The sequence below is a fragment of the Sphaeramia orbicularis genome, chromosome 13 (genome assembly GCF_902148855.1).
Source record: "Sphaeramia orbicularis chromosome 13, fSphaOr1.1, whole genome shotgun sequence".
In the NCBI taxonomy this organism is placed as follows: domain Eukaryota; kingdom Metazoa; phylum Chordata; class Actinopteri; order Kurtiformes; family Apogonidae; genus Sphaeramia; species Sphaeramia orbicularis.
The window spans coordinates 48,600,862-48,609,744 of record NC_043969.1 but is presented as its reverse complement, the minus strand read 5'-3'; the positions used below and the strand labels follow the sequence as shown (position 1 = coordinate 48,609,744).

The 8,883-nt window shown below is 36.9% G+C and overlaps 1 pseudogene; it reads right to left on the bottom strand.

Annotated features, from left to right (window-relative positions):
* Positions 1-1,371: 1,371 nt before the first annotated feature.
* LOC115431701 (pannexin-1-like) lies at positions 1,372-8,563 on the bottom strand (annotated as a pseudogene).
* Between the last annotated feature and the right edge of the window lie 320 nt (positions 8,564-8,883).

Below are 8,883 nucleotides of genomic sequence, written 5' to 3'. Positions count from 1 at the left end.
CAAAACTGTACACAAAACTGTACACAAACACACAAAACTGTACCACAAAGCTTCATCCACATCAACAGGCAGTGGAATGAAAAACCCCCCAACAAAAACACTGATACACTTTTATTATTATTAACATGTTTTTACCCTGAGTTTTCCAGGTTTAGACCATAGAATTAAACCAAAAGCAGACGCAACATGAGCCTTTTTCCTGTAAATGACATGTTTACTATAAAAACATCAAACCCAGGATGAAATACACACACAAAAAAAACAACACTCATTTGTTCCAGTTATGATAACGGAGTTGGATTCATGGCAGTTCCAGTGACTAAACCGACACACCAGTGATAGAAACATGCACCAGTTTACAGCTTCAGCGTGAAATGTTAAGACCATCTCATATAAAAGTACATTCACCCACAGACACAGTGCAAATAAATACATCAGATTCAAGACAAACACGTCCTACCCGTACGTCGTCAGTTTGTTTGTAACGGCGGGAAAAAAAGCTGGACGATAAAATAATAATTATAATGACATATTTCTACTGCAATGCATGTTTTTTTTTTTCTCTTTGGAGTTCATTTTGTTCACGTTTTCAGCTGAAACACTTCCACATGATTCAACGTGTTTCTATTTAACTGAAATTTTAACCGCATTTCAGTTTTGAACAAACAATTTATTCATCTTTGTGTGTCATTTCCATCCTATTATGTCTTTTACATCATCTCAAGATTTACAAAATGAAGTGTTTGTCATGTTAAAGAGTTAAAACCACAAATAACTCTCTAATTAAATTTGTTCAGTGTTCAGTCAGGACAAAAAAATCAACCTATAAATGAATAAATCATTATGATTATGGATATGGCCAAGCTCTGGTGCAAAAAAACTCATTATTTAACATCTCAGTTACTGCTTTTATGATTAATGATATAAAATAAGAGATCTGGCAGGTTTTTACTGAAAATATCCCACTTTTTTAAGCAGCTTTGGATTTCTGCTACTGCATCAAACTTTGATTCTTTTTTTTTTTTTTTTTTTTTTTTAAAGAAAACGTATGAGACGTGTGACGTCAGTACCGTCCTGAACACGTAAACACATCTGACACAGTTGGACAGTGGATCCAGGTATTTTAAAGTCGAGTTCTGAACCCATGCCATTATTGAACAGATCTGGAGTCTGTGTTTTAGCCCTGGTTTGTTTAATTAAGTCCTTAAATCTGTTCTTTTAAAGGACGGCATCAACACGTCGAAGACAGAAGACCAACAGTGGTCGTGGACCCAGTTCGCCCTGGCGGTTCAGGTCCAGAACTGACCACATGATCACATGACCCTCTGCCGCACAGCCCCGTCCTTGCCAGTCTCGGCCCCGCTTGTCCCGTCACCTTTCCCGTGGATCAGCGGCGTCATTCTGGAAGAGTCACATGAACAAACCCGTCACATAAAGAAGACAAAGAACTGGAGTCGAGTTATCGACGACCCCCCCTTCGACCCCCTGAGGACACTGTAAAAGGTAAAAACAGTTCAAACTCCGCCTCCTTTCTATTCGACCAATCAAGCAGTCTGTGAAACCTTGTACTGTCAGCCCCTTTTCCACCAATATTCATTACCAGGAATTTATTTACCTGGTTAAATAACTCCTGTTAATCTGTGTGGTTTGCGTTTCCACCTCTGACCACTAGAGGGAGTTGGTTAGAAAAAACTCCAATTACAGAGATTAAACTTTTTATGGAAGAGAATTAGGGCCACTAGAAAAAAATAAAAATAAAAAAATAAGGTCATATATATATATATATATATATATATATATATATATATTCATCCGAATAAATAAAACTAAGTTTATGAAGAACAATAAATAATTAACAGAAAAACTGAAAAGAAATGAATAGACTAATGACAAAAACCTGGATTTTCTAATAATTTAGAGTGAAATGTATGTTCAAAAGTGTTGATATTCTCTGCAATTGAAGTTAAATATTTATAGATTCTCTCAAATTAAAGTTATTAAAATTGAATTTACCACAAAATAAAGACCAAACATATAATTTAGTTCAAGAAAAAAGAGAGAAAAAGACGCAACAAAATGAAAAAGATGTAACAAGATGAAAAAGAAGTGAATGCACACTGGTAAAATTTAAGAAATAGAATAAACTCATCCATCAGAACAAAATATAAAGACCAAACTTTTAATTTACAACAAGAAAAAGTCAGTAGAGTCTGAATGTTCTCCTTCTTTGTCTGATTTTAGTCTCAGTTTTTAAAATTTTGTCGACAGGTCATTTAATTTTCAGGCTTTTCCATCTTTACTGAACCTGTCGTACTTTAACATAATACAAAATTCAGATATGAACATGGAAAAGTGCTCGTCTTCTGTTAAAAGCACAAACATCTGAACACAATGAAGGCGAACATTCCAGTGTGTGATGATGAAACTGGTTTTATCGGGTGGAGGTTCAGGTCTTTGTTCGTCCTCTACATCCAGTCACACCTTTAAACCAGGACTCACCAAAGCGTCTACAGATGAGTAAGCGATCAAACAGGGAAAATATGGGAAAATTCCAGGAATATTGAGCATCTTACGAAGCGTTTTTACGTCAATTTTTATGCAGAAAATTGGAGGAGGTTCTAATCTTTAAGAAATAAAACTATAAAGCCCACAAACGTACGATGTTAGAGAATGACGGGTTCATCGACTCACTCACCTTTAAGCTCCACCCCTGTGTTGTGGTGGGTGTCGGTCTCTGATTCCACACCACAGCTGTTTTTCCCGCGGCGTTGTTTCCGTCCACGTTGTCCATTTTGACCAGACACAGAGTCTGCAGCAGGTCGATGGGGTCGAAGTTTTCTCCGGCGCATTCCCCTCGTTTCCGAAGCATCTCCAGCACCTGAAGGAAACAAAAAGACACAAAAAAACACAACACACTTTAAGAGTTTAAACCAGGTCCTGAATATCACACATTTTATTTTGACTGTAGGGTTTATAGTTCACATTCTCAACTAAAACACTGTAAAAAGTTTCAATGTGTTTCTGTTTTACTTCATTTCACAAACATTTTATCATTACAACCATTTTTTTAATGGTCTGTGAAAGGTTTTAACTGTACAGACGAGTTCAAACTACAAATAACCTTCATCTGACATTGTTTTTTGTGCTGAATTAGAAAAAAAAAGTTAAATCAAGCTCAATTAAGCAATAAATCTGAGATTAATTTTTTTCATATGTATAAAAACACAATAAAACCAACAAAAACAAATTAAAAATATAACCAAAACAAAAATTTATACAAAAGAAATAAATACCTAAAATTTTTAGCATTATTTACACATTCAAAAAGGAGTGGGAAGAAATGAACACTTATTTAATCCCAAAACAACAACAAATTTATATAAATACAACATAAATACAACATGTATATGCATCTATATCAATCAATATAATAATTATCATCTATCTATCTATCTATCTATCTATCTATAAAATTCTACATCATAATCCATTGCATTTGCACTAAATAAACTCATATTAATAGAATATACAATCTGCTATAATGTTTAATTGTATACAGTTTTCCTCATCATTTACACTATATGAGATATAACTAAAAATAACTAAATTAGCAAAAACTGACAAAATAATAACCAAAATTTGTGACAAAATTAAAGCAAATTTAACAAAAGCCACAAAATGGAAAAATATGAACAAAATCAGCAACAAAATCAATAAAAATAGAAATATAAATTAAAATAATATACAATCTCCCTTATAAATTATAATATATATGATTATCTCCATTATGTTTTTATAACCTACAACTAAATTAGTTGATAGAAATACATATAAACTATACAACATACATGTTTTCACTACATATTATCATCTATACTTTACTTTCACTCAGAAAAATTATTAAATTAATGACCTGACGTTGATCTGTAACAGTCATTTAGTGTCTGATAAACTCAGATTTTTTTCATTATAATAATCAATGTTTAATGGTCGATCTCATCTATTTATTAAATGTGCAGAAACAGAATAAGACCAAACTCACAGATATAAAATTAGACGAACTGAGTGGATTCTGACCTTCATGTACTTGTAGGACTTGAGTTCACTGATGTTCTCCTCCAGGAACAGCAGGTACAGGGACAGGTCGTCCCATTGGCCGCCGGGGTTGGGCAGGACGCTCACGGTGGGCAGTGATTGGTAGATTTCCAGGAAGTGGGCGTATCCCTGGCAGAAGAGGGGACGGAGGCTGGCATAGATCACCACGGGGACCAGAGCCGTAAAGACCACCAGGTTAACGAGGCTGAGAATAGACAAACAAAACAATATCAACCAGGGGTGTCAAACATGTGGCCCAAAAGCGGCCCGCGAAAGGGTCCAAACCGACCCCACTAAAGGGTCCAAACTGGCCCGCGGGATGAATTTACAAAGTACAAAAATTACACTGAAGACATATTAACTTACTATATAACAGTCAAGGGTCCAACTGGTTTTATTTCGGGTTCCACATTCAGACCAATATGAGCTAAAGTAAAGTAACAGTATAATAACCTTATATAATGACAACTCCAAATGTATCTCTTTGTTTTATTGCAAAAAAAAAAAAAGTAATTATGAAAATATTGACCTTTACAAACTGTCCTTTAACAATAAAATTTGAATAACCTGAACAAATATGAACCTGAAATGTCTAAAGAACAAGTGCAATTTTTACAATATCTCTGTTAGTAAATGTCTTCAGTCTTTGTAGATCTGATCTGTAATGCACATGTATAAATGACTGGAATCGAACCCAGGACCTTGTTGCTGTGAGGCACCGGTGCTATCCACTGCATCACCGTGTTGCCCTGAAATGTAATCGTAATTTAATGTTTTTTTTTTTTTCACTAAAACAAGTAGAAACATTTGCAGTTGTCATTATTTATAGGATATTATGTTGTTGTTTTACTGGTCTGACCCACTGTAGATCATATTGGTGTGTATGTGGAACCTGAACTAAAATGACTTTGACTCCATTGATGTAAATTATCAGCATCATCTGTGGTCAAGGACCGTGTCCACCCTCTGCGTCTCCATGTGGATGGACTCACCATCATCACCGTCTCCATCATCAGGACCTGGGACACGCACCTGAGCAGAGAGAAGACTCCGACGGCGATGAGTTTACACTGGACCATGTCGGGGACGCTGGGGTCGGACTTCAGGAGGCCGACCCGTAGCGTGCAGTTGAAGTTGTCGGTGACGGGCGCCAGGCGGAGGTAGTATCCCAGGTAGACGCAGGCGCACGCCAGTGTGACCAACGTCAGGCCGCGACACACCAGGTAGTGGAGAAGCAGCGTCCGTGAGCAGCGCTTCGTCATCAGGAACTTCTCCACCAGAGGGTAGTTGAAGCAGCCCTCGGTCGGGTCACTATGGAGACGACCGCGACAGGAAGTAAACAGGAAGTACACGGGAAGTAAAAAGGAAGTAAACAGGAAGTAAGTAACCAGGAAGGAAGTAAAAAGGAAGTAAACAGGAAGTAAACAGGAAGTAAAGACCAACAAGTGTCACACCATCAAGTCCAGAGTGATCCGGTTCCAGAACAGTGTTATACGTACATGTCGGCGTTGACGACTCCAGACGTGTACATCCTCTTGGCCAGAGTGACGGCGCGGTTGTAGCATCGGTCCAACTCCTCCATGATGAATGCCAGGTCAGACTGAAGCAGCGGAGCGGCGAAAACCTCCAGAACAAGGCGGGGTGTACATGAGGACGGCCACCAGCAGCAGGATGTACGGGAAGAACTGGAGGACACGGACACGGACTTACATGAAGACAACAAACAGGTCCAGGGACAAGAAACAGGACCTCGGATCAGGACCTTGGACCAGGGACAAAAACTAGGTCTTTCATCTGGGACACAGAACAGGATTATGGACCAGGAAAAAGAACCAGGACCTTGAACCATGGACTCAGAACAGTTACATGGACTAGAAACACAGACCAGGACCTTCGATTCGTCAGTTTTTTCTGTCTTCCTCTGGACATCAGAGGACAAATCAGAGTTCATTCACGATCATCTGTCAGTGTTTTAGAATTTAGATGGTCTGAGGTCTCTGCACTGAAGACGTCTTGAATTTTCTCCTGCTTTTAAAACCAAGTAAATTAATAAATGCTGATAAAACCCTGATTAGATCCTGTCACAAAGAGGAGAAACATAGAAGTAAATCATCATCTGTTACAAAGAAAAATACAGAGTCACAGTGATGAGAGGAACCTGATGATTTCCCAACATGCCTCTGGTTTCTATGGTAACATGACCACAGGTCACGGCTGTCTACATCCTGTCGACTGATCACGTGAAGCTGATGGTTTAGGAATGTGACAAACCACACCCACCATCGTCATCTATATTTAAGACTTTAATGAGCAGAGAAACATCTACCCAGACTGGTTCAATGATGTTCTACCAGTGGGACTGGGCACTTCACAGTGTACAGTGTTGTTTATTGTTGGTACTTTAGTTGTGTTGAACCAGTCTGAACCATGTTTCAGTCCACTAACATTACATTTCCATTTGTCCATGACTTATGTTTCTGTTACTGATGTTCAAGCAGCTAAAGCTCAGACCTGAACCCCTCCATCCATGAAAGATGGTTGGAGTTATTAAACACCAACATGTGCAAAAAATATAAAAAATCACAAAAAAATGCAGTAAAACGCATACAAAAATGTGCTAAAATTCATAAAAATGACACCAAAATACACTAAAATATGCTAAATTAGAAAGAAATATGTTGAAATTCACAAGAAATACACAAAAATGACAGTATATCATACAATTATATGCAAAAAATACACAAAATAAGCTGAAATACTCAAAATATACTAAAAAAATTCATGCTAAAAAAACATGTATTTTTAGAGAGGTTCAGGGCCTCTAGTGGCGGTGAGTGGTATTACACCTTAACCTACTGTGTTGTTGTTGTGTTGCGTGTTCACCTTGTGTAGCCACAGAGGTAGCGTGTGCGTGTGCACGGACGCCCAACAGTACGAGTCCACGTAGGCGGCCTGTCGCCACGAGAAGTTTGACGGAGCAAAGCAGCTGATCTGAGTCCCTGACCAGGAAAAACCAGAGCCAAAGACGGTCAGTGAACGCACCACACCCACAGAAAACACATCGGTGTTGTTGTTCTAAAGCTGAAGATTTGGTGAAAAGGACTGGAAGAACCCGTCATTTCTAATTTGAGTTTATTTACTTGGTTTTGAAGGAAAACGCACAGATTCAACTTAAATATATCAGTTAAACTTAAATTAAAATTAATAACTTAATATTGTTAATAATATTAATAACTTAATAACTTAATAATATCAATCCATCATTTATGATTTGTCATGTTTTTTAATGTTGTTTTTGTCCAATTTTTTAATGTCATTTTCATCTCATTTTATGACCTTTTAAGAAATTCTCATTAAGTGTGTTTTTCATAATTTTTTGTTGTCACTTCTTTTCCGTAGTTTTCATCTTGTTGCGTCTGACGCGAAGTTTCCTTACATCACATCTTTTACATCGGATTTTAACTCGTGTACAAAATTCTCAATTTTTTGCATCTTTTACGTCATTATCGTCTTGTTTTTCGTTTTCTTCTTGTCGTGTCTTTTACGTTATTAACTTGTCGCTTTTTTGCCGTTTCTTTTTTGACTGGTGCGCATTTTTGTCGTTGCGTCTTTTTCATAGTTTTCATCTTGTCGCGTCTGTTACGAAGTTTCCTTTTTGTCACATCTTTCCCACCATTTCCATTTTGTTTAATCTTACATAGTTTTTGTTTTGTTGCATGTTTTGTCATTTTCATCTTTTCACACCTGTTATGAACTTCTCGTCGAGTCTTTTTCTGCATTTTTTTGTTTATTTTTTTCATTTTGTTTTGTCTGTTTTGAACTCTTCTTTGCATCGGTTTTCATCTCATATGTCATAAATTCTCATTATTGCCTCTTTTATGTCGTTAACATTTTTTCATTTGCTTCTTGTCGTGTCTTTTACGTTATTAACTTCTCGAATTTTTCTCGTTTCTTTTTTGACTGGTGCGCATTTTTGTCGTCACGTCTTTTTCATAGTTTTCATCTTGTCGCGTCTGTTACGAAGTTTCCATTAGTCACATCTGTTATGAGATTTTGTTGCCACATCTTTGCCACCATTTCCCTTCGACTGTTTTTTTTTTTTAAGTTTTGTTTCGTTGCAGGTTTTTATGTCATTTTCATCTTTTCACACCTGTGATGAAATTCTCGTCGAGTTTTTCTGTTTTTTTTTTTTTTTCCATTTTGTTGTGTCTGTTTGAACTTTTCTTCGTGTTGGTTTTTGTCTCGTACAGTATGTCATGAAATTCTCATTGTTGCCTCTTTTACGTCATTATCGTCTTGTTTTTCATTTTCTTCTTGTCGTGTCTTTTCACGTTATTAATTTGTCACATTTTGCCGTTTCTTTTTTGACTGGTGCGCATTTTTGTCGTTGCGTCTTTTTCATAGTTTTTATCTTGTCACGTCTGATACAAAGTTTCTTTTACATCACATCTTTTACATCGGATTTCATCTCGAGTGTTACAAAATTCTCATTGTTGCATCTTTTACGTCATTATCGTCTTGTTTGTCATTTTCTTCTTGTCGTGTCTTTTACATTATTAACTTGTCACTTTTTTGCCATTTCTTTTTGACTAGTGCGCATTTTCATTGTTTTTTCGTTGCATCTTTTTCATAGTTTTCATCTTGTCGCATCTGTTACAAAATTTCCTTTCAGTCACATATGTTATGAGATTTTTGTTGCCACGTCTTTTCCACCAAATTCAGATTCTTTGGGTTGTAGAGCTTCATCTGATCCATTAAAACCCACGACTGAAACCTCCTGAGCGAAGG